This window comes from Arvicanthis niloticus, chromosome 14 (genome assembly GCF_011762505.2).
Source record: "Arvicanthis niloticus isolate mArvNil1 chromosome 14, mArvNil1.pat.X, whole genome shotgun sequence".
Lineage (NCBI taxonomy): Eukaryota > Metazoa > Chordata > Mammalia > Rodentia > Muridae > Arvicanthis > Arvicanthis niloticus.
This window is the reverse complement of record NC_047671.1, coordinates 24,704,545-24,728,029: the sequence shown is the minus strand read 5'-3', so window position 1 is coordinate 24,728,029 and position 23,485 is coordinate 24,704,545. Positions and strand designations below refer to the sequence as shown.

Below are 23,485 nucleotides of genomic sequence, written 5' to 3'. Positions count from 1 at the left end.
GAAACCCAGCGGACGGTATTGTCTTTTGTCGTTCTCCACATTATCTCTTTGAGACAGGGTCTCTTGGTGAAGCTGGAGTTAGGCTGGTGGCCATCAAACTCTACTGATCCTCCTGTCTCCGCCATCCACAGATCTGGAGTTTCAGGTATAGTGACTTTTTATTATAACTCAGATCCTCATTCTGTGTAGTGAGCGCTCTTAGCCACTGAGCCATTCCCAACCAAAGCATTTACTTTTAACCTTCAGACTAGGTAATTGTATGTATATCTATCTTGTCTAGTGTCCCTTCCACACTGGTTTTTTTGTTTTGTTTTGTTTTGTTTTGTTTTGTTTTGTTTTGTCATTGTGACTGTTAATCTTGGCTGTAAACTTGGTTGGGCTAAGAGACACCTGGGAGATTAGTAGTGCACACTACTGGGTGTGTCTGTGACAGCCTTATCTGAAGAGCCTAAAAAAGCAAAAATGAAGTTTCCACAAGGATAAAATTCTGCATCAAAACAGTAACAGGTCCGGCCTGGGAGTCTCTAGCCTACTGATTTGCCCTGGGGCTTTCAGACTTTACAGCCCCTACCGTGTAGAAGACAATTCCTTGAGATGAATTTCACTGATCTGATATACAACCTGAAGGGAATTAGTATTTTATTCTTCCCAAGAAATGCTATGAATGATGAGCATATTAATGTGGTCCACACCACCTTCTGTTCTACCTGGAATGTTAATGCCATGTGTACCTGTTAAACATTGTTACAGTGCATTGTGCTACATAGCCAGTGTTCACTCACTTTCTCTGTGTGTCTTTTCCCAGTGTTCTGGGAGAGTTTCTTACCTGGAACTCTCTCATCGTGCCTTCATATTTGAAGGACATTATTTCACTGGCCACAGAATTCTAGTTCTGGCTCTCTATAGCTAGTCAAGATTTTTATCCCTGAAGAAAATTACTTTAAGGTGGGAGAGACTATCATGGCTTCCGGTGCCAGGGATTTCTGTCCATGATCTTCTGGCTACATTGCATTGAGCCTGTAGCAAGGCAAAAGGACATGGTTGAAAAAGGATGCATACCTCAGAGTAGACGGAAGTAGAGAGAGAAGAAGAGACAAAAGAAGAATTAAATCTTTCCAGTAAATCCACCAAATCAGAGGGCAACTTACACTCAATGACAACACTCTTAATACCCTTAGGACACTAAATATGCCATCCCATTGCTTCTGGGTCCTGTATTATTATTGTTGTTGTTGTTGTTATTATTATTATTATTATTATTATTATTATTATTATTTAAGTTCCATATCATGGCCACATTCTGGAGTCTGTAAATTGATTGTATATTATTGTCTTTACTTTTTAGACCTCCTAAAGATTTTTTAGGAATTTTATTATGAACATTTTTTAATAAAATAAGTTCTGAATCATTCTTTGTGATGTTCATGAAACTTTTAAAACTATGACTTGATATTATTCACTGGTTTTCAGAACTTTTAGCCATTATCTCTTTGAATATTCTTTTTACCTCATTTTTCCACCTCTTAGTCTAGAACTCCAATCATACATAAATTAAGCATGCACATGGTACACCAGACATACACACATATTCAATAAATAAATAAATAATTTAAATGTGATCAATACTCTCACAGAACTATAGTCAAAATACTTTTAATGAAATATATATAAATTATCAGAAAAATTTCAACATTATTTCAAAAAAATCAGTAATCACCAACATTGAGATGAAAACATTAAAATTTTTTGTTGGCTGGGAATGGTGGCACACATGTATGCCTTTCATCCCAACACTTTCAACACAGAGGCAGGAGGATCTCTGAGTTTGAAACCAGCCTGATCTACAGAGAAAGTTCCAGGAAAGCCAGAGCTACACAGAGAAACCCTGTCTCGAAAAACCAACAACAACAACAAAAAAGTGTTAGAGACTTAAAAGCAGCCACTCTAACTATCCTCAATTTAACAACTACATACATTTAATACCAATGAATAAATAGTCTCCAAAATGTGGGCTATAAAATAGTCTACTGAAAATAGAGATCTTTGTAACTTGTAGAAGAAAAAACATTTAGTGGATCAGAGGGAATGGAGAGAGCAAGAAGAAGAAAGAACAGTAAAATAGACAGAACATTAGAAATAACACAATCCAAACAACAGAAGAAGATGGGTTGAAAAATGAGTAGAGCCTTGGATATTTATGAAGCTACAACAAAAGAATTGACAACTATGGCATCAGAACCCTGGGGGGGTGGGGGGGGTGGGAAGAGAGGCTCTGGTGGAAAAAAAAAAAGAAATGAAAAGGGACTTCTAAAATCTGGTGGCATGCACACTTACAAGTAGTATTCAAATTGTATAAATTGAAAAGACCCTCCCCTTCCCCCCCCAATCTACAGTCAAACTTCTGAAAACTAAAAGAAAAGAAAGAAACATTGAAAGCAGAGACAGAACCAAATAATGGCTCGCCTATGGGGGGGGAAAAGTCACTAAATAATGTTGGATATTTTTTTATCAGAAACAAACAAAAACCATGTAGCTCAATATTATTATTTAAGTTATAAGTAACAAGAACTGTTCAACTAGGATTCCATATCCAGATAGATTATACTCCAGCAAGGAAGGGTACCACATGTTTCATGACTCAGTTCTGGAAACTTGACTGGGGCAGCACTGGGATGAAGAAAGAGCAGACACACAGACAAACACACATACAGACATATAGACACACAGACATATACAGTCATACAGAAAAGCTGCGGGATGTGTTGTGTTCTGCTGAAGTAACACAAACTACACCACAGCCTGGAACCTGTTTATTATGTACATTCACATATTTATACACATGCTTATGTTTAAGCATGTAGCATCTTATTACGTGCAGCATGGAGTTAGCTGGTTCTGATAGGAGGTGTCTGTAGGGTGACAGCCCCAGATTGTGGCTCCCCAGGAGGAGGAAGCTGCAGTTGCTAGGTTTTGCACACACTGGTCAATCATTTAATACTCATACTTGCATATACCATCAATGCTTACACTCACACCAGCAGAAGACATTCCTTTGAATCTCACCCAGAGAAAGCTTTGCCAGCCCCATGAATCTGAGGCCCTGGTACTTAACCATGTGGCCATGTCTACAGTAATGCTTAGTTACTGCAACATAATTCTCCCAATAAGGGAATGACAACTAAGTATTCCAATAGGAATGTAGACATTGCAAATGATTTCAACAACCAACAAGATCTACTTAATATTTATCCAACACCAGCAGAATATATATTCTTTTCAAGCATCCACAAATAAACCATGTGGAACATATCCTGGGCCATAAAGAAAACATCAACATATTTAAAGTAATTGAATCACAGGTGAAGGGAGGCCTTTAAACACATGCACACTAAACCACACACTTGTAAACAATCCATCAGAAAGTCCCAGAAAGTTGTAAGCACACACACAAATGAACGAAAACAAAAACCCAACCAAACAAAATACATGGAATGCAGATGAGGCAGTGCTGACCAGGAAATGCATACATTTGTGTGCACTTAATGCATACACAAGAAAAGATGAAAAGTTTCTAATCAGAAACCTAATAAACTATGTAGTGAGTCTGGAAAGGGAAGAATGATCAAGCCAGAAGAAGAAAACAATGTAATGAGCAGAAAGCAAGGATAATGCAGACTATTTGAAAATAGACAAATAGAACTGGCAATCTCAACCAAACTAAAGAGAGAAGAACACGAATTAATGACATCAAAAAATGAAATGGGAACCATCCCTTAAGAATGTAAATACCGAAAGGATAGGGAGGGACTATCATGGACAAATCTATACTCACAAACTTGACAATTTAGATAAAATGAGCCTGTGCGTCAAAACTCACATACACATAACATGGGATAAGCCAAACAGTGCTCTTGCTATAAGGGAAATTGAATTTGTAATTTACAAACACCTCCCACAAAGAAATCTCCAATTCTATTCTAGATAAGTCTCCCTTGTAAGTCCACCAGGTATAGAAAAGTACCAATCGTTTTTCCAACTATGTATGTTTATGTGCATGTGTTTATGCATGTTTGTGGAGTGAGGTACACACACACACACACACACACACACACACACACACACACTTATGTATGCATTTAAAAGGCAGAGGGCAATATTCAGTGTCCTCAAGTTCTAGTCCCCTTGTTCATGGGAACAAGGTCGCTAATTGGCCTGAAGTGCCCTAATTGACCTAGGCTGACTACATAAGAAGCTCTGGGAATATGCTTGAGATTACAAGTATGTCGTTGGGCATGGATTTGTACAATGAGCTCTTCAGATTCACACTTTCACAGAAATCACTTTTCCAACTGAGATATCTCACCAGTCCTCTATTTTTAATTGGAAAAATTATATACGTATGTTTATGTTAAGCACAGACTCAGGAAGAAGATGGAGTCAGGAACTGAAGCAGAGTTCAGGGGAAACGCTGCTGCTGCTTAAAGGGTTGACACATCAATATGCTCTTTTGATATATTTGCATCTTCTGCAAAAATGGCTGTCAGTCTAATAGCATACATATTGCTTTGCACATCTGTATGAAAAATGTGACAATATAATGCATACACAAATGTACATATTATATATATATGCATATATATGTGCACACATATACATGTACACAAACTACATATGCATATAAAAGTTTAAAAATCGATTCTTTAGTGATTTTTTACAATACATTATTAAATATAGTCTTCAAATTGTATTGAAACTTCACATCATTTGACAAGTATCTCCTCAAGCCTCCCTTCCCCAATCTCCTGGTAATGGCTACTTAGATTTCGTCAATTTGACTCAAATTGGTCTTTTTGTTGTTGTTGTTGTTAATTTGACACAAGTGTGCTCATTTGAAAAGAAGGAACATCAATTGAGAAAATGCTTCTGTAGGATCAGCCTGCAGGCAAGTGCTATGGGATATTTCCTTGATTAATGATCAGAGTTGGAAGGCCCAGCCCACTGTGGGCAGTACCACTCCTGGGCAAGGGGGTCCTGGACATAGAAAATCTTAATCTGCCTAAGTCGAGGAGAGCAGGGTGTAAGCAGCAAGAGCGTTTCCCCTGAACTCTGCTCCAGTTCCTGACTCCATGTTCTTCCTGAGTCTGTGCCCAACTTCCCTCAATGATTGGCTGTGGTCAGGATACGCAGACCTAATAAACCCTTTCCTCCCAAGTTGCTTTGGATCATGTCCTTCATCACAGCCAGAGAATGAGAGCTGGGGTACCAGTCTATTCTATCTTTCTTTGAGTTTCAAGGATTTTGACATTTTTGGATTCCACATATAAATGAGATCATATGTATTTGCCTCTCTGCGTCTGGTTTGTTTAACATAATATTCTCCAAATTCATCTTTGTTGCTACAGATGACAAGATTTCATCTTATAAGGTTTAATTATATTCTATTGTGTGAATATCTATGTAGGTGTTGCTTTGTGTACATGTATACATGTGTACAGATACACACATACATATCTGTGATGAGTATGTGTGCACATGTGTACGCATGAATGTGTGTTACATTTCCAATCAATTCATCTTTTAGTGCACAATGAGGTTGAGTCCATATCTTAGCTATTGCTAATCACTGTTAGCCCTGAAATGAGCGAGAGACTGCAGTTAATTGTGCCATTCGAATCTCGCATCTTTTCACGGTATATGCAAACATAGTTCTGCTTTAACATTTTAAAGACCCTCCATATTGTTTTCCTAAAATTTGTATTAATTTACACTCGGGCCAACAGTATCCAACTTCTCCTCTTCCTGCAAACCCTCTCTTAAACTTAGCTCCTGCTCGTACATGTATTACAGACATCCTAACAGGCGTGAGTGATTAACAATATTCTGTCACTGTCTTTAAGAGTACAGAAAGTCTACTCAATTTATTTTATGAAGCTAAGATTATCCTGATATTAAAACCAAAGACAACATTTAAAAAATAAATCTATGGATCATTATTCCTCATAAATGTAGATGTAAAAATCTTTAACACAATATTAGCAAATAGAATCCAGCAGTATACAAAAAAAAAATTATAAACTATGACCAAATGAGTTTTATTCCAGGAACACAGACTAGTTCAATACTAGAAAATCAATCAATGTAACCCACTATATTAACAGAATAAAGAAGAAAATTATACAATCATATCAGTCAATGCATAAAATTTATTTGATAAAATTGAACACCTATCCAAAAAGTCTTTCAACAAAGGAATATAAAGAATTTTTTTTTCAACCTGTTAAAAAGCAAAAAAAAAAAAAAAAAAAATCTTACAGCTAAATTATAGTAACTGATTAAGAAAAAACTAAATATGTTTCTGCTAAGACTAAGATCAAGGGTGCCCACTGTCACCAACTATTATATTAAGCATAGAAAATATAGGAAAACAACACAAAAAGAAATCAAATTGTGCAGACCAGAATAGATGAAATGAAATCTGTCTTTATTTGTAGATGGCATAAATATGTATACAGAAAATTCAAATAAATCTGCAAAATATAATAAAGTAGAACTAATAAATTGCGAAAGACAAGATATCGATTGTGTTCTATACAGCAACATTATGTGAATATCAAAATGTAAAATATGATGTGATTTATAATTCTTACCACACAGAAAAGCAAAGTTTTTAGGAAAAAAAGACACAGGATTTTTTACCCTAAAAACCAAGTGACAGTAGTAAAAGAAATCAAACTAGATATAAATAAACATGTCATGTTCGTGGAATACTGGATATAGCAAAGATTTCACATGCTTTTAAAATGAGATAGGGCTTAACACAATTGTTACCCTAATCTCCAAAAGGTTTTTATAGCTATACACCTAATTATTCTAAACCTTAAATAGGTTAAAGAAAATAAAATGGTTAAAACAAAATTTTAAAGAGAATAGGATGGTTTAGTAACTTGTCTACCTAATTTCAAGACTTACACAGCTTCAATAATTGATAGTTTGCCATAATAGTGGAAAGAAACATAGACTATTGGAGAATAGAGGACTCACCAATAGAGACCCCACTTGTTTATATCAAATCTGCTTTTCACAATGGCACAAAGACGATTCAGTGGAGAAAAGCTAGGCTTTCTAACGTATGGAGCTGAGGCAACTAAGCACTCACTTATATACAAAATACTTTAAAGTATTATAAATCTTCCTTATACAAAAAAATGGCTTAAAGTGTATCACAAATTTGATGTTAAACACAAAACTATAGAAAAAATAAAAATGTTTGAGATTCAGGGCAAATTATTCTTACCCTTGAAGCTAAAACCATAGTCCATAAAAACAAAAATAATAAATGTACTTAATGAGAACTAATAATTACTTTGTGAAAATTCATATTTAGAGGATAACAGAAACACTAAAAGAGGGTGAAAACTCTTAAAATTACACACCACAAAGAACTAATATCTAAAGCAAAGGGGGCTCTCAAAATCCAATAATAAAAACTATTGAACATGCCACTTAGAAAATGGGCAAGATACATGAGCATATATTTCAATGACACATACATATACATGACACATACATATAGATTGCAAATAAGCTCATGAAAACATGTTATGTCAAGAGAAGGAAACTAATATGTGAAATTATTACATACTGAAAAACTTTTCTCCAACTAAAATAACATCCAGTAATATCTACACTGGCAATGGTACGATAAAACTGAATGACTCTCACATTGCTGGTGGGAAACCAGAGCAGTAGTCACTCTGTGTAGAGGTTTCTTTTTAAAATGAGGGAGGTGGCCTGAGATTGCATCTCAGCTGGTAGAGCACTTGCCTAGCATGCTGGGTTCTTTCTCCTCAGCGCGGCATAAATTGGGTCTGGGGGTTTATGCATGTAATCCTAGCGCTTAGGAGATGGAAGCAAGGAAAGGTCAGAAATTCAAGGTCATTCTCAGCTTAATAATAATAATAATAATAATAATAATAATAATAATAATAATAAAATAATACAGGCACTGACAAGATAACCCACTAACTATACTACTGTAGAGGTTTGAATGAGAATATCCTCCATAGGCTCAAACGTTTGAGCTCTATCTTCCCAGTAGGTGGTGCTGTTTGAGGAAGTATGGAAGGTGTGGTCTTGCTGGAAGAAGTATGTCACTGGGGGGCAAGCTCTGAGCGCTTATGGTTTGTCCTCGCATGCAGTTCACTCTCTCTGCAGAGTGCTTGCATTTGACAATGTGAATGTTCAGCTTCCTGCTCCTGCCACAATGCCTGCTACTTGCTGCCATGTTTCCCTGCCTCAAGGGACTCCTATCCGCCTGGAACCAGAAACCCAAAAAAATTCTTCTATGCGTTTCCTTGTTTCTAGTGTTCTAGCACACCAACAGAAAAAAATAACCAAGGCAACTGCTGAGTACTTATTCCAAAGAAATACAAACATGTCCAATCACACAGAAACATGTGTATTCATAGCATCTATATTCATAATAGCCTCAAGCTGGAAACAATCATTAGCAACTGAATGATTACAAAGGGTAACATCCATGGTACATCTTACCATGAAATGTTACTCAGCAATAAGGGAGAAAATACCATTCACATACATGACAACCTGGGTGGATCTGTGAAAATCTATCTCAAAGAGTCATGTCTATTATGATTGTGTGTGTGTGTGTGTGTGTGTGTGTTCTTGAAGCCATTAAATTGAAAAAAAAATTAAAAACAATAGAGATGTGAGAGAATTGGGTTTTGCTATAAAAGAATAACACATGGAATCTGAAGAAAATTATCTGTGTCTCAACTGTAATTGTGAGCTTACTAACACTGTGCTTAATTTTGTAATGTTTTCATTGTTAGGAAGCATGTCAGGCGTGCAAGATCTGTATACATTATTATTTGTACATATATGTGAATCTGAAATCTTAGGAAAGGATCTACTACTGCCACTTTGCTAGACCAGCATAATCCCTTACTGCACTCTAAATCTTATTCTTAGACCCACAGATAAGTGTAGCTACCACTCCTAGTGGAAGAAGCCTCTCTTGTCCACAAATGGAGACCATCACAAAAAACCACTCTGGACACAATGGGCCGCTGAAGTCAATGGAGCCTGAGGAGTTCAGCCTCCTTAGTAGAGGATACATCTACTTCACAGCTCCTGCATCTGTGGTTCAAGGAACATGGAGGAAGATGGGAAAAAAAATAGTAAAAGCCAGACAGTTAAGAAGTGTTCTTGAAACAATTTCTCCTAGAAATGGATACAGAAAGAAGAACAAAACAGTGGTAATGTTAGTGAACACGTTAACATGGAAGGCAATGCTCATCTCATGGCTCTCGACTCTAGATGGACTACGGGCAACCAATGGCTGCTGGAAGAAGAGTCTCCTCGCCCAGGGATGAACCACAGTACTGCCTGTCCAGTGCAGAGTGGCCAGCCTTGACCATATATATGTCACCAACAAAAACAGACTCGTCAGATTGTCCTTTGTACACACACACACACACACACACACACATGTATGCAAGTAACAAAGTCAAAGAAAAAGAGGCTATCGACTTGGGAGGGTTCACAGCAGGTCAAGAGAAGGTATTTGCAAAGGGTGGGAGAAGAGAAAGAAAGAAAAAGTAGTGTAATTCTATTTTGATTAAAAATATTAAAAAGTGGGGCTGGAGAGATGGCTCAGCAGTTAAGAGCACTGACTGCTCTTCCAGAGGTCCTGAGTTCAATTCCCAGCAACCACATGGTGGCTCACAACCATCTGTAATGGGATTCAATGTCTTCTGACGTGTCTGAAGAGAGCAACAGTGTATGCACATACATAAATAAATAAATCTTTAAAAAAATATACTAAAAGTAATTTTTTTAGATAATCTCTAAACACAAAACTTAGGCACAAATTATTCTGAGGAGTCGAGTGAAAATAAATGTCCACAATAAGGAGTTGATGAGGAAATGGGTCCTTTTTTTATGTCAAACAGCAGTTCTCAGTGATGTAGACGTTAACATGGTAAAAGCATAACTAGAATGAATCTGAGTTAAAAACCTTGGATCCAAGTCCCATCATGACACTTATCAGACGTAGAAGCCTTAGCAAGTCACGTAAATTCCAAGCTTCACTTTTCCGTTTTTAAAATAGGAACAGTAAGGAGCAGCAAGCTGGCTCAGTAATTAGGAGCACTACACTACTTCTGCAGAAGACCTGAACACAACCCACATCGGGTGGCTCTCCATTATCTCCAGTTCCAGGGGATCTGATGCCCTGTTCAGGTCTCCAAAATCACCTGCACATAAACTCACACAGACACGCATGTGCACTTGTGCTCGCACGCTCACACACACACATACGATATTAATAAACACATATTTTTAGTTAAAATAAAATCAAGCAGGAGCAGGAATGTTTTCTGGGCTCAGCTCACATATTCTCCTGAAGCCCCATGAATGTGTGATTACAATGAGTACAGCCTTAGGTCTCATTCATCTCGGTGACACGCCTGCCTAACTGAGGACCAGCAGGAACAGGTATTCCATAAATGTCTACAGAATGAATAATAGTTTTAGGAAGGATGTGTAAAGTGAAAGCCATTAATTTAGTGTGATACTAAATCCTCCTGTCCGGCCAGCAAAGTGTGCCATTGTCATCCACAGGCAGCATTAAATAATGTCATGTATTCTTTGGGAAGAGACCCTCAACACTGGCCATTTTGCCCAATCTTTTTATAAAGTAAATATAGAAATGACAGAACAACTCACAGCTTTATTATTTGCTGATAAATTCTTTCTGTGGCAACTTTTACAGGCTTAGTTATCATGTTTGAGAATTATTCCAGCACAGGTGAATAGTATTCTATGGCTTATTATCTAGATTTCAGGCCAATGAATTTAAGTCACTCTGTGAGAACAGGAAGTATCAAATTATATGACTACTAATACTATATTAGGGTACAATCCTTGAGGTAGACTTTTTTGGAGATACACTTGAGGTTTTTCAGGTATTTGAAAGCTATTCATGGTATTATATATTATCTTCCTACAGGATCTGAGTCAACACCCATTCACTAAACACAGAACCATGTCCACAGATACCTGTGTGTAGATGTTGTTTTGTTTAGTTTTTGAGACAAGGCTCCATTATGTAGTCCTTACTGGCCTGAAACTCACTATATAGACAAGGCTGGCCTCTAACTCATGGAGATGTGCCTGCCCTTGCCTCCAGAGTTCTGGGAGGAAGTTAAGGTGAGTGCCATCATGCCCAGCTGTGTAAATATCGCTTGTAAGTAGAACAAAGATGTTAGAAGTCTCGTATCGGTTAAGGTTATTTCAACATATGAAATACAAATGTGATTGGGTGCTTCAGAGCTCTATTTAACTGTAGAAATCCATGCAACAAATAAATAATGAATTTATATTTCTGTGAAGAAATGCTTTTGTAGTGTTCTGTGACAGAAAAGATCTCAGCATATGTCCTTAAAACGTATAAGCTTGAAAATATTCAACGCCGGCTTATTTTTTAAAGCTATCTAAATCAAATCACTTTCACTGTTTACTTTTTTCAAATATTCAATTCAGCAAATCCTGGGGTTCAATTAGAGATGGCTCACTTCAGCCTGCTGCCTACCTATGCTGATAACATACGGACTGCACCCTAACTCAGCAGTCACAAAGTCCTGGCGAAACACTCTCTACAAGTGAAGAACTCATCTGTTGTGTAGCAATGTGCTGTACTCTCTGGCAAAGGTAATGACTGAAATCAAAAGCAGCCTTTTGATTTGTTACCCTTTGCTCTTAAAACTGAACTGAGGGTAGGAAAAGCTACGTGGCCTGTCCCTGCCATGTGAAAGAGTCAAATATTTGAGAGGACGGTCATGTACCAGGTCATTTGCCTCTCCTCTAAGCTGAACTTCTGCTCCAGCTTTTCTGCAGGAAACTGTTTTTTTTTTCCTCATAGCCTGTGCTGAGCTTTAATTTATCAGTGTCCAGTTTAAAGTGAGGTGTCCAGAAATGAATACATCAACAGCTTAGAATATAGGGAACCCACTGTCTGCCTTATAAGATGTACATCATATTTTTCTTTTATATTTTATTACATTAGTGTGTGTGTGTGTGTGTGTGTGCGCGCGCGCGTGCGTGCATGTGTGTACGCAGGCCTGTGTGTGTGTGTGTGTGTGTGTGTGTGTGTGTGTGTGTTATAGAGTACATGGAGAAGGTGAGATCTGGAGATAGCTTTATGGGATTGATTCTCTTCTACCACGTGACTGAACTCAGAACATAAGGCTTGGCAGCTAGCACCTTTACCAGCTAAGCCATCTAGCCAACTCTATATACCATAGTTTCCAAAACGCCATCTAAAGTATATTGTGCAGTGAAAGATAACTGTGTTTGTACTAACACAGACTGAGCATGCTTAGTCTGAGTATCTGAAATCATGCATAGCATGTACATGTACCAACATGGTACAGCAGATGGAAAATTCCACACTTAAACTCCTGTGATGTGCTACAGACTCACTAAAAAGATTGTATCTGATTACTTACCAGTTCTATGTTGGATATAAAGCGTAAGTGAATTCCATGCTTAGACATTCCAGAATATATACTCTAAAATCCCAAATCACACAATCTAAACACTGGGAATAAGACACTCAACCTACAGCAAATTACCACCACTGTATATTTCACATGCGTTACTGCCACAGTCCAGATTTACATTTAGATCTTTCAACTTAAATAAAGGATGTTCAATTGTTCGTTGCCAAATCGTAGCATGTCGTTTTAGTCTCAACATTGGTATTTCATTGTGAACCCTGATTTTGTGTCCCCTGTGTTGGCTGTGATGATTGCATTGACTCCCTGCTTCCTGCACTTTGCTGAGCTGCCCTTCTAACCTGCAGCAAAGATTTTACTGAAGGCATTGTATGAAGGAGAACCAAGAGCCCTGTGACTTGCCACTGGAAGCATTTTGTAAAGGCGGCATCTCGAAATATCAACTAACAAAATGGTCAATACTATATACACAAACAGCAGTGCCAGGCCAAGCCTCGGATGGCATGTACAAAACAAGCCTGTGAACGTGAAGATACAAGCACAAAGGAGAAAATAGCGTGTTCCTGAGGCACCAGAATGTATTTAAACTGTGAGTTTTCCTACAAGAGTATATTTAAGAGATGTCTTTCTTAGGAAATGTAAAAGATAGAACTACCAGCTGTACCAGAAATTTACAAAGGACATGAGCTCAGTATATCAAAGAGATAAACTGTTAATTATTCTCATGTTGGCTGAAGCAATTTTAATAACCAAAACAGGGAATCACTCTCAATGTACACCAATACATGGGTGGATAGAGAGATTGTGGCAGATACACAAATAGTTGACAGTGTACTATACACTGCATAGTAAATAGATGTTCTGTGGATTATACAAATGCATCTAACAGAACTACTTTAAGAGAAATAAATTGCACAGAGAACAACAGGCCTTACTCCCCTTATATGTGGAATCTTCAAAAGTCAAATGTATAGGGAGAAAAAGTGCAATGGTGATCGCCAAAGTCAAGAGCATGGTAGCTGGGAAGGTTTGGGGAGACTTAGTCCAAGATCGTGAAGTTTCAGCTTGAAAGAGTAAACTCAAACCTTATATTGTTAACTCAACATTCTTAATACACACACACACACACACACACACACACACACACACACACACACACACACGAGTTAACACATATGTTAGTTAGGGCCATTTAGCCATTCCGTTATACACATATTTCAGACTAACATGTGATACATAGTAAGTATATAAAATTTCTATCAATTAAAATATTTTTAATTTTTTTTTCAGGTTAGCAAGATGTCTCACATCAGGTAAAGGTCTTTCTCAACAGCCCCAAGCCTGAGTTAAATCCCTGAGACCCACATGGTCCAAGGCAAAACGTGACTCTTGCATGTTGTCCTCTGATCTCCAGGGGTCTGCACACATGCATACATAGTAAATAAATGTCCTTTAAGGGGAAAGTTTTTAAAATTAAAAAAAAATCCTTTCTGGAGAGAGAGGAAGGTGGATAGAGAAGAGACAAAGAGACAGAGACAGAGAGACAGAGACAGAGACAGAGAGACAGACAGAGAATGTCCTAGGACGCAACATCAGTTCATTTCCTACTATGAATCTCATCTAGGAAGTTGGCAAACGCGCCATCAATGAATTTGAAGTAGATGAGAGAACAGGCAAACAAACTAGGAGGAAAAATCTCAGCCCATTACGAATCAAGGGACTCTTAGCACATACTGCTGCCAGCTGCAGGGTGACACCCCACACACACACTTTTGTAAGTAACTCTATTATGTAGAGATCCATATTTTAAGTCTTTGTAGCTTTAGATGGTTGTTTGATGTCTAAAGAGATTATTCACTTTTTAAATGGGTCACACAGAGGACTAGCACACAAGGCAAGTTTAAGATACGATTATTGGATCCATGGCGATGTTTTTTTAAGTACACCAAGGATGCAAAGATATCAAGGGCCACTGTTGTTTGCTTATATTGGGTAACAAGCCTAATGTTAAACATGACCCTTGCAACTGCTCCCTCACTGTTTCCAGTCAGGGTACTCTGATGCTAGAATAAATATCAGTATAGTTCTATGTTGAGGAAACAAGAGTTTTATGGAAGGGTTTCACCCTGTCAAATAGGAGGTTTTCCCCTCCCAAACAGCTTAAAAGTCTTTTTGAAAGAAATGCTTTAAAAATCTGGAGTAAATTCTAAGAAGTGGCATGAACTGAGACCATCACTTTAAATTATGACAGTCTCTGGTTCTCTCTGTTCGTTACTTCTGCCTTTTTAGTCTGAAAATGAGTTGCAGAAAAAAAAGCCAAATGTTATAATTAGAAACTGAAAGTAGCACCTATCCACTGGCAAAAACAATATGAAACTAGAAAAAAAATTCATTTTTTGAAAAAAAAAAAAAAGATGGCTTGAAAAAAGACACATTCCAAGATGCGAAGTCATTTCTTACAACTTATTCATCAGAAATAATTTTCTTAAAAAAAAAAAAAAAAAAGATTTATTTTAAGCCAGGTGGTAGTGGTCACTCAACCCTTTAATCCCAGTGTTCCAGAGGCAGAGACAAGCTGATCTCTGAGTTCTAAACCAGCCTGGTTTACATGGTCTACAGAGCAAGTTCCAGGACAGTTGGGGCTACACAAGGAAACCCTGTCTCCAAAAGAGGTGGGAAGCAGATGGTTCATTTTATTTTATTTTATTTTATTTTATTTTATTTTATTTTATTTCATTTCATTTCATTTCATTTCATGTGTTTTGCCTGCATGCATGTAAGTACTCATGTGTACCTGGTGCTGGAAAAGACTAGAAATATACATCAGATCCCCCTGGAACTGGAGTCATAGACAGCTAAGAGACATCATGGTTACTGAGAGCCAAACCCAGGTCCTCTACTACAGCAACGAGTGCTCTTAACTGCTGAGCCAACTCTCCAGTCCCCCAGAAATAACTTGAGACCAGAAGTTTTAAAACAGTTTTGATTCAGGATCAAGACACCCAAAGAGCCCACAGAAACTGAACCCAATCATCTAGACCCTATTTTGCCTCACTCCTAAAGTTAGATAGCACGCATTGAACTGGAAAGGTAAAGGAAATGAAAATTTAGTGTTGGTTGGGAGGGAGGTAAGAATGGAGAAGTGTATTACAAGAGGAATTGAGGCAGGGTGAGTATGGTCAAAATACATTGTATGAAATTTTCAGAAATTTGATTTTAAAAATTGTTATAAAATGTAAAAGATATAAAGAAACTTAAAGACTCTGTTTTTATAATAGTTGACCCATGCCAATAAGGTTTCAAATACAGGGGATCTTGGAGAACCTCAAGGCGCTTCATCAACTAGCTAACCAATAATAAGAAAGGACCAAAATGCTGGGCCCTGCCCACTTTGACCTTGAGATTTAGGGTCATTGAGTAGACATATGAGTTTACTAAACCAATAATTCTTAAGTTCTCCTGATGAACAGATAGCCATATCAAAGAAGAACAAAAGGTTAAAATAGCCTATTATTTTATAAGTGGGATCTAGATAAAATAGAGAGAGAGAGAGAGAGACAGAGAGACAGAGAGAGAGACAGAGAGACAGAGAGACAGACAGAGACAGAGACAGAGAGACAGAGAGAGCTTGTCACTTACAGAAAATGCAAGGTTCATGAGACAAGGCTCACCTCCAGACTGCTTCCTGTTCCACCCATAGCATGTGTGTGCTTACATACTTCTGGATGTTCTTTGTTCCCCATTCCCAAATGTTCTCCCACTTAAAGGGGATATCCTGATGTGTACACTACAAGGAGGAACACAGTGTTCCTGTTTCCAGTCCTAGCAGCTAGCTAGGACTCTCTGATATATGCACTAGGACACACACACACACACACACACACACACACACACAAAACTAGCTCTTGTAAAGGTAACAAAAAAGTAAGGGTGAGATGGGAGCTACTCTTAGTGAAATACAGCATAAGCAAAGGTTTGTTAAGGTTTTGCCTGTGAGGAGATCTGGCTCTTCCCTCTGCTTTGTTCTCCCTGGTGTGTGCTCCAGCTTTCCTGTAGTTCTGTCTGCTGTCTGGTTTAGTCCACTGAAGTTCTTGCCCTCTCAAGTTAGTGTAAGGCAGCTTCTGTTACAAGCAAAACCACTTAGTAGACTTATAGTAGACAACTATTTCTTAGGTGGAAAACTAGGCTAAGAGGATCAATTGCCTATTACAATGTTATGTCTAACACTACAGTTTCCACTCTTTTTTTTAACCCTGTTCCAATCACATTCCAGATAAGTTATCATACTCAACAAATGCAAGTTCTTCTTGATACAAGAGTCAAGTAAAAACAAACAAACAATAAAACCTTTTAAAAATCTAAACTAGGCTTGATATTGTGTCCCTAAACGTGCTGTGAAATGTCTATCTTAACACCCGGATGACTAAAACAAAGAAAGAGAGAGACTGAGAATATTGTCTGGGGAGTTGAAACCAGAAAGAAGGGGTATGAAAGAGAGACAGATGTTTTCCAAGGGAGCATCTGAAGGTGTGCTAAGTGTATAGATGGGGTGGGGGCGGGGGACCTGGAGAAAGGAAAGGGGAGGGGAGAAGGAAGAACAGCTTCTTACAAAGACAAAAAGTACTAACACACACACACACACACACACACACACACACCTACTTTCACTGTCTGGCTCTACCAAACCAGGACAGATCTTTGATCTGTAGACTCAAAAAGCATCTTCACCTATCCTATGTCTGCATCTCCAGACCATAATGGGGTCTCCTTGCCTCCTAAAAGAATTTGAACAGGGAATGTCACAAACCTCCACGTTTATAATGTAAACGACTTGGTGCTCAGAATGACTCCAAGAATTCTACTATCTTGCTATCGGTTTACACCAAGGTAAAGAATTTACCAGAGTGTGCCCTGCTGGTTGGTGTGAGCACAAACCCCCAAACTAGGTTACCCCAAATTAAAAATCCACTAAACCAATTCAAGTGAGGAAGAAAGGAGAGGCCATTCTCGGAAAACTCTGCTTGCTCAGCGGGAGGATTCCGTGCTAGCCACCCCCACCCCCACTCCTGCCAAGTCCGATCTCCCGGGAGCTGATGCTCAACCCTATCCAAATAAACCCAGAAGAACACTTCCCACAAAAGAAGACCGCCAATACTCAAGAGTAGTTTCTAAAAGACTGGGGAAAATGAAATACTGAAGGGGTGCCTAATTGACTTGGATGTCGTGCATAACGTGATTTCTATAAAAATGAATTATAAAAATAAGTTCAAATTGTAATGAAAATCCATACGCGAGCCTTTCAGTGGACTAATAAGAGACGTGAAGCCTATGTATTGGTTTTCCGTGCTTGTCTAGTGTAGATAGGAAGACAAAGGCTTTGGGTCAATGGATTCATCAAACCACGTCCTCTGTTGTAGCTTCTGTGATGCAGCTTTAACTATACCGGTCCTTTAGCACGTACTCTCCTCTATGCTCCCTGTTCTGAGGACACGGGTATTTCTTTCTCCGGAGGACAAACATTCATCTCTCAGAACTGGGGCAGGAGTACCGGGCCACACACTGCCCTGGCAGCCGCGGAGACTCAGGGACTTGTTGCTGGGAGTCCGCCTCTCCCTTTCCTGTCAGGCGTGGGTGGGGACTGCTGCTCCTGTGCCCCCTGAGTGCTGAGAGCTCGCCCGAGGGGAGTGGAGCACTCTCCTGGGTCCGGAGCATCACGCCTAACCCGTCCTCCCGCTGAGGTCGCGGGGTCGAGGACACCCCAGGGCCCAGCCACTCTCCTGCCTTCCCCCGCAGCCTCCCCACCCCCATCCGGCCCTGGAATCGATAGTGGGCGCTGATTTTTCACAATTGCAGCTGTCTGATTCATCAGTGAATAATTAAATCAGAGGCAGCCAGGCCTGCCTGGCGTCGGAGTATGGGGGCCCTCCTAGATCCGTTCAAACTGGGAGTCGGTGGGAAGCTGGGAGGACGGCCAGAGGGCAGGCCTCTGCCTGCGCCTAGGCTGGGAAAGCTTCCTGGAAGGGGCGCCTTTCTGGATGAGGCTGGAGAGTCAGATGCAGGTGTTGGGAGCTGGCCTGGCTGCTGCGGAAGGTGAGGGAAAGAGGGGCGCTCCATAGAGGCCCTGATCGGGCTCCACAATCCCTTGGTCGCAGGCTGCAGATCCAACTAGCACACTTAGGTCCCCTCGCTCTCAGAGCTGCGGCTGTGTTTTGTGAAGACACCCTTCTCAGGCCGACTTTCCGAAGGGACAGGAAATCCCCCCTCTGAAGGCCAGTTGCCTTTGAGGAAGATAGAAGCGCCTAGAAACCGCATTGATTTAGACATCAATCCTAACCTCCTCCCTCCTCCCTCCTCCCTCCTCCCTCCTCCCTCCTCCTCCTCCTCCTCCCCACTGGCTGGGCCGCGCCGCCCTCTCCTTGTGAAGGAAACCTTCCCCAGCCGGATTCGGCAGGCTGGCAATCAGACCCGCTCACTCAAGCCCCTACAGACTACCCAACAACCCCCCCCCCCCCCCCCCGACAACCTGCATGCCTGCCCCCAGGGACTTCAACCTACCTCCACGCATCAACCCGCACCCATCGTCTCCATGCCCACCCGGCCTCCATAACCTGCACACCAGCACCCCACCTCGCACCCCCACACACTCACACACACAACCTTGATACCGGCCTCAAGGACCTCCAGCCTCTGATCACTCTCGGGCTGGAGGCCAGCGCCCAGGGCCTTAGTGCCCAGTCCCTATGGTATCGGCCTTCTGAAGAATGCGGGGCTTCTTAAGTTCTAGCACCCAGCCTGTCTCCTGTACACCGGTGCCTCCACCCCAATCCCCAGAGCCTCGAAGCTGTCCTCATTGATCTCCAACCTCACCCCCACGGTCTGGACTCACTCCCTGCGGTCTCAATCACCTCTAGCCTAGTCGGTAGGCCTCCACGCTTGGCCCGCCCAAACAGTCGGCTCCATGTCGGGCGGTCGGCGGTGCAAATGCCAAGTCCTTGGGGCCAACAGGTCTCCCCAGCCCTCCAGTTCTCAGGGTGGCCGGTTGGTTCGCTCAGCCCGGGATCTGAAGGTCTTCGGAGCTCAATTTCCTTCTTGGCAGTCCTACCAGTTGGGTCCGGCCAGGGAGCACTCTGGTTCACTGTGAAAGTCCGCCTTCTAAAATGACCACAGTCCCCCTGGTCACCTGCAACTCGCGCGGCCGCCAGTGTTGATTTCAAGTTACAAGCGTTTGCAAGCAAAACGATTCAGAATTCTTAAGGTGACATCGAGACAATTTTGCGGTCATGAAATTCTACTAAAACAACCTCAAGGTGCTTTGTGTCTTTTAATAGTGTTAGCTCGAAAAATAACTCAGGATGATCTGATTTTTTTTTTATTTCTTTGAGAGCAGGGAGTCAAAAAGTCTTTAAAACTGTACGATTTTAATAAACGGAACGAATTCATATAAATATTCTTAAACCCCCTGATTTATTAGTTTCCGGATAAAAATATACTTTTAAATCGAAAATTCTGTTTCTCCTGTTTCAATTCTGGTCAGTGTCTAAAACACTTTAAGGTAAAAATCTTCCCTTGTGGTACCTACACAGTTGAAAGATATTTTAAACTCTCGTTTTTTATTAAGAAAGTACTAAGTATTCGTAGAAATGAATAACAATGCTAAGCCCCCAAACCGTGTTATTTGAAGAACAAATAAATGGTGTTTTTTAGAGGACAATAAATAAAGCAGCGATGCTGTACTTAGTGTCTTTGGGCAACTTAAAAACTGTTTCATTTTCAAGGAGCTAAATTTGTTCTTTTTACAACCAACTGCAACTTTTGCCTTTCTTTAGAAAAGACAACAAAAAGATTTCACGGGCAACTTGACCCGGACAAAGGAACCTCACGCCCAGTCTTCTTTTGTAAGGTGACAACCGACACAAAAGGAAAACTTTATCTTCAGCCCACTTGAGTAGTACATCTGGAAACCCTCTGTAATGAGAAGGTGCAACGGAAGTTATTTACCAACCCCAAACTGGCTTTGAGGCCAAGGTGACAGGTAATCCCGAGAGGGGAACTGAAAGTCCGTTGGATTTGGGGAACTTGAAGTCCGTGCTGTCTGGTTGGGGGAATTCCTCACCCTTGGGCTTCAAGTTACTTACTTAAAAGTTTCACATGGTTTTAGAGAAAAGTAACCTTCTCCCGTGTCTCAGGGAATGCAACAAGCTCTTCCTTCACTCAAAGAAATTCTCTAATTTGAACCCTCAGCTTCCTCCATCTTCTCTATTGTTATCATTATTTTTTCTACTGGGGGTGGGGGGAGTGTTATTCCAAGAAGCGTCAGCAATGTTGACAGCCAAAAAAATCAAACAAACAAACAGACCAGGAAAGGGTGTGGGCTTGAATTCTGGACAAGAAACGTGTCTTGGCAAAGTCTATACCATCAAGATTCAGCTATAGTCTGCCCAGCTCAGAGGCTCCACTACACTGTCACTAGAACTCCTTCAACCAGAAAGAAAGGGGACAGGGAAGAGACAGGCAGAGATAGAGCAACTGTGCACAGCTAGAGAGAAGCTGGACACCAAACTTTAGCAGTCTCCAATCTATGGGAATAGAGAGAGATTAGGGTTGGATGACCTAGTTCCTGGATTTCTTTAAAACTAAGCAAGAGGACCCACTGGTTGGCTGGCTGCCCCTTCTAGGTTACTCTTAAGCATAACCCCACCTCCCCTACCCATCCAACTCCACCTTCTAGACAAAGATTTGAACTTGTGGCTCCGGAAAAAAATACTTCTCCTGAAGCAGGCTTTTGTAGCTTCATTCCCACCCACTCCCACCCCCCCCCCCAAAAAAAAGGCCAGATAAGCTGGGGGGGTAGCTCTCTTCATCCCTAAACAAACTGTCTTTTGCTAACCATACATAGTTAGGGGCAGGCTTTTGAAGGATCTGCTTGCCTAGCGTTTACTTTCATATGATTCGTAAGAAGAGGCAGGAGTTTGTTTTGTTTTTTTTTCCTCAAGGACTGATTTGGCCCCAGCCAACAGAAAAAAAATTTTAAAATGATGTGTTTGTTTGTTTGTTTGTTTGTTCTTCCATTTTGAATTTCCTAGACCCAGCAGGACATCTGGAAAGTCTTGGTAGATTTTCAGGCTAGGAAGACAGAGAGGACTTGGCCTGTGCTTTAGTTTTAGTTCTCTTCGTCGGGTGTTCAACCAGCCCGAGCTTTCAGACACAAGAAAATTGAAGCTAATGGAGATGTCAAACAGAGCCACAATTCTGAAGGTTCGCTCTGTGCTACAAACACCCACCATGCATCTGCACGTGTAATCGCAGAGCCTCGCCCGCCCGGGTCTTCATTACAAGGGACTCTGAGAAAAGGGAAGAAAATTCTCCGTCGTTAAAGGAAAACCTCGTCTATCACTGCTATTATTTGTGTACAGCAACATAAGAAATTTCTTTTCTCTTCTTAAAATTCCCCCACAATATTGAAACAGCATTTGTTGTACGATTTATATAAATGCTTGAGGCCTTACTGGAAAACCATTACCGTTCAATGGCTAGAAAATTGCTCTCTCCTTCCTTTAAAAAAAAAAAAGAAAGGGAAAAAAGGAAGAAAAAGAAAAGGCTGGTGTAGTAGCAGCAGCACCAGCTACACACAGACAACAAAAACTTTCTCCTGCATAACCCTCCCTCGAACAATGACAAAGAAATGATATTGACTTACCCAGGAATGGATGATGTGTTTGATAAGGGGGGTACTTTTTTGTGTGTGATGATTTTTGTCCCGGAGCTACACAGACAGCTGCAATTCATGGGCGACGACGCTGATTCCCAGAAAGGCTACGGATTGGCATGGGGTCTGCAGCTCACAGACCCTGATCAATACCCCTACACTCACGCGCCAGATGGTTTGGAGAAGGGTAAAAATAAAATAGCCCAAAACAGCCCACCATCATCCCCCCCAACCCCCCTTGGTACTGTTCAGATGAACCTAGCTGTAGCACCAATGTGTTGGGGCCAACATAAAACCCGGATATATTCTGAGTGTTTTGATGTTTTTTTCCTAGCTTTCCTACACAGAGCTATAGCTACTCTTGGAGTTTTTTGTTCGTTTGTTTGTTTGTCTGTCTGTCTGTTTTGTTTTGTTTTAAAACAAAGCTGATGGTATCTTATCCAGATTGTATTGACTTGGGATCTATTTGTAATTTTTTCGTGAATAATTTATGGAGTTTCCTGTTTTAACTGAATCTCTCCAGTTTTAACATGAAAAAAAATACAAATGAAAAAGTGATAGTAAATATTTTCAGTGTTTTCATGAAATTTCTAACCTAAGCTAAGATTTTTTTTTTCTTCTACCATAAAATAAAACCTAGCTGTCAAACATTTTATCTGTAGTCATTTGCGGTTTTTGAATGTAAAGGACATCTGACCTACAGATGTGATATGCTGAGAGGTGGACCTCTAGGTCCTGACACAGTTCCATGGATTCTAACAGGAACATGGCTATTATGGCCCTACATTTCCATAGACTGTTTGTGAATCAAATGCTGGAGAAGGAGGGAGAGTGGCATATAAGTTCACATTAAAAGACAAGCCCCTGCCTGACCTAAAGAACTTATGAAGCTTAAGGCAGAGCATGGGGTTAAACAAGAGATGATTAAAAAACAGTCCTTCCCTTTTGTTTTATTAAAGACATAACAAGAAAGAAACACCAAAGCATTACAAATTTTCATTAGTATTGCTACTGTTCAAATTATGTAACTGGAAGATAAATAGTGTTCCCTTAAAAAGAAGGGAAAGGGGGCATGTAAAACCCAAATCAGTAAAAATTAGAGTGCCAAGTAAACAAGCCCTTTCATTTCCCCTTTAATTAGGTTCTGAGTTGAAATATAAAACATCAAAGCTGTTTAGAAAAACGTCGTGAAAAAAAATCTGCTCTAATTTAACCCAATGAAATTACATACAAAGAAGCC

General features: G+C 40.1%; 3 long non-coding RNA genes across 6 annotated transcripts in view; 1 reads left to right on the top strand and 2 right to left on the bottom strand.

The window, feature by feature from the left end:
- LOC143434288 (uncharacterized) overlaps positions 1–19,840 on the bottom strand; it is a 46,956-nt gene extending 27,116 nt beyond the window's left edge. Inside the window, exons 1-2 of one of the 2 annotated variants that reach the window (XR_013103648.1) lie at positions 19,445–19,840; positions 18,740–18,838 (exon numbers count right to left, since the gene is read on the bottom strand). This is a non-coding gene — a long non-coding RNA (uncharacterized LOC143434288). Of the gene's footprint in view, positions 1–18,739; positions 18,839–19,444 lie in introns of those variants that run through there. The other variant, XR_013103647.1, reaches the window with a different exon arrangement.
- The window catches only part of LOC143434287 (uncharacterized), a 73,477-nt gene that overhangs the window by 44,635 nt on the left and 5,357 nt on the right, over positions 1–23,485 (bottom strand). The window lies entirely within an intron of this gene.
- On the top strand, positions 10,600–21,760 carry LOC143434286 (uncharacterized). Its single transcript, XR_013103643.1, has 3 exons — positions 10,600–18,629; positions 20,366–20,571; positions 21,623–21,760. It is a non-coding gene; the product is annotated as an uncharacterized LOC143434286 (long non-coding RNA).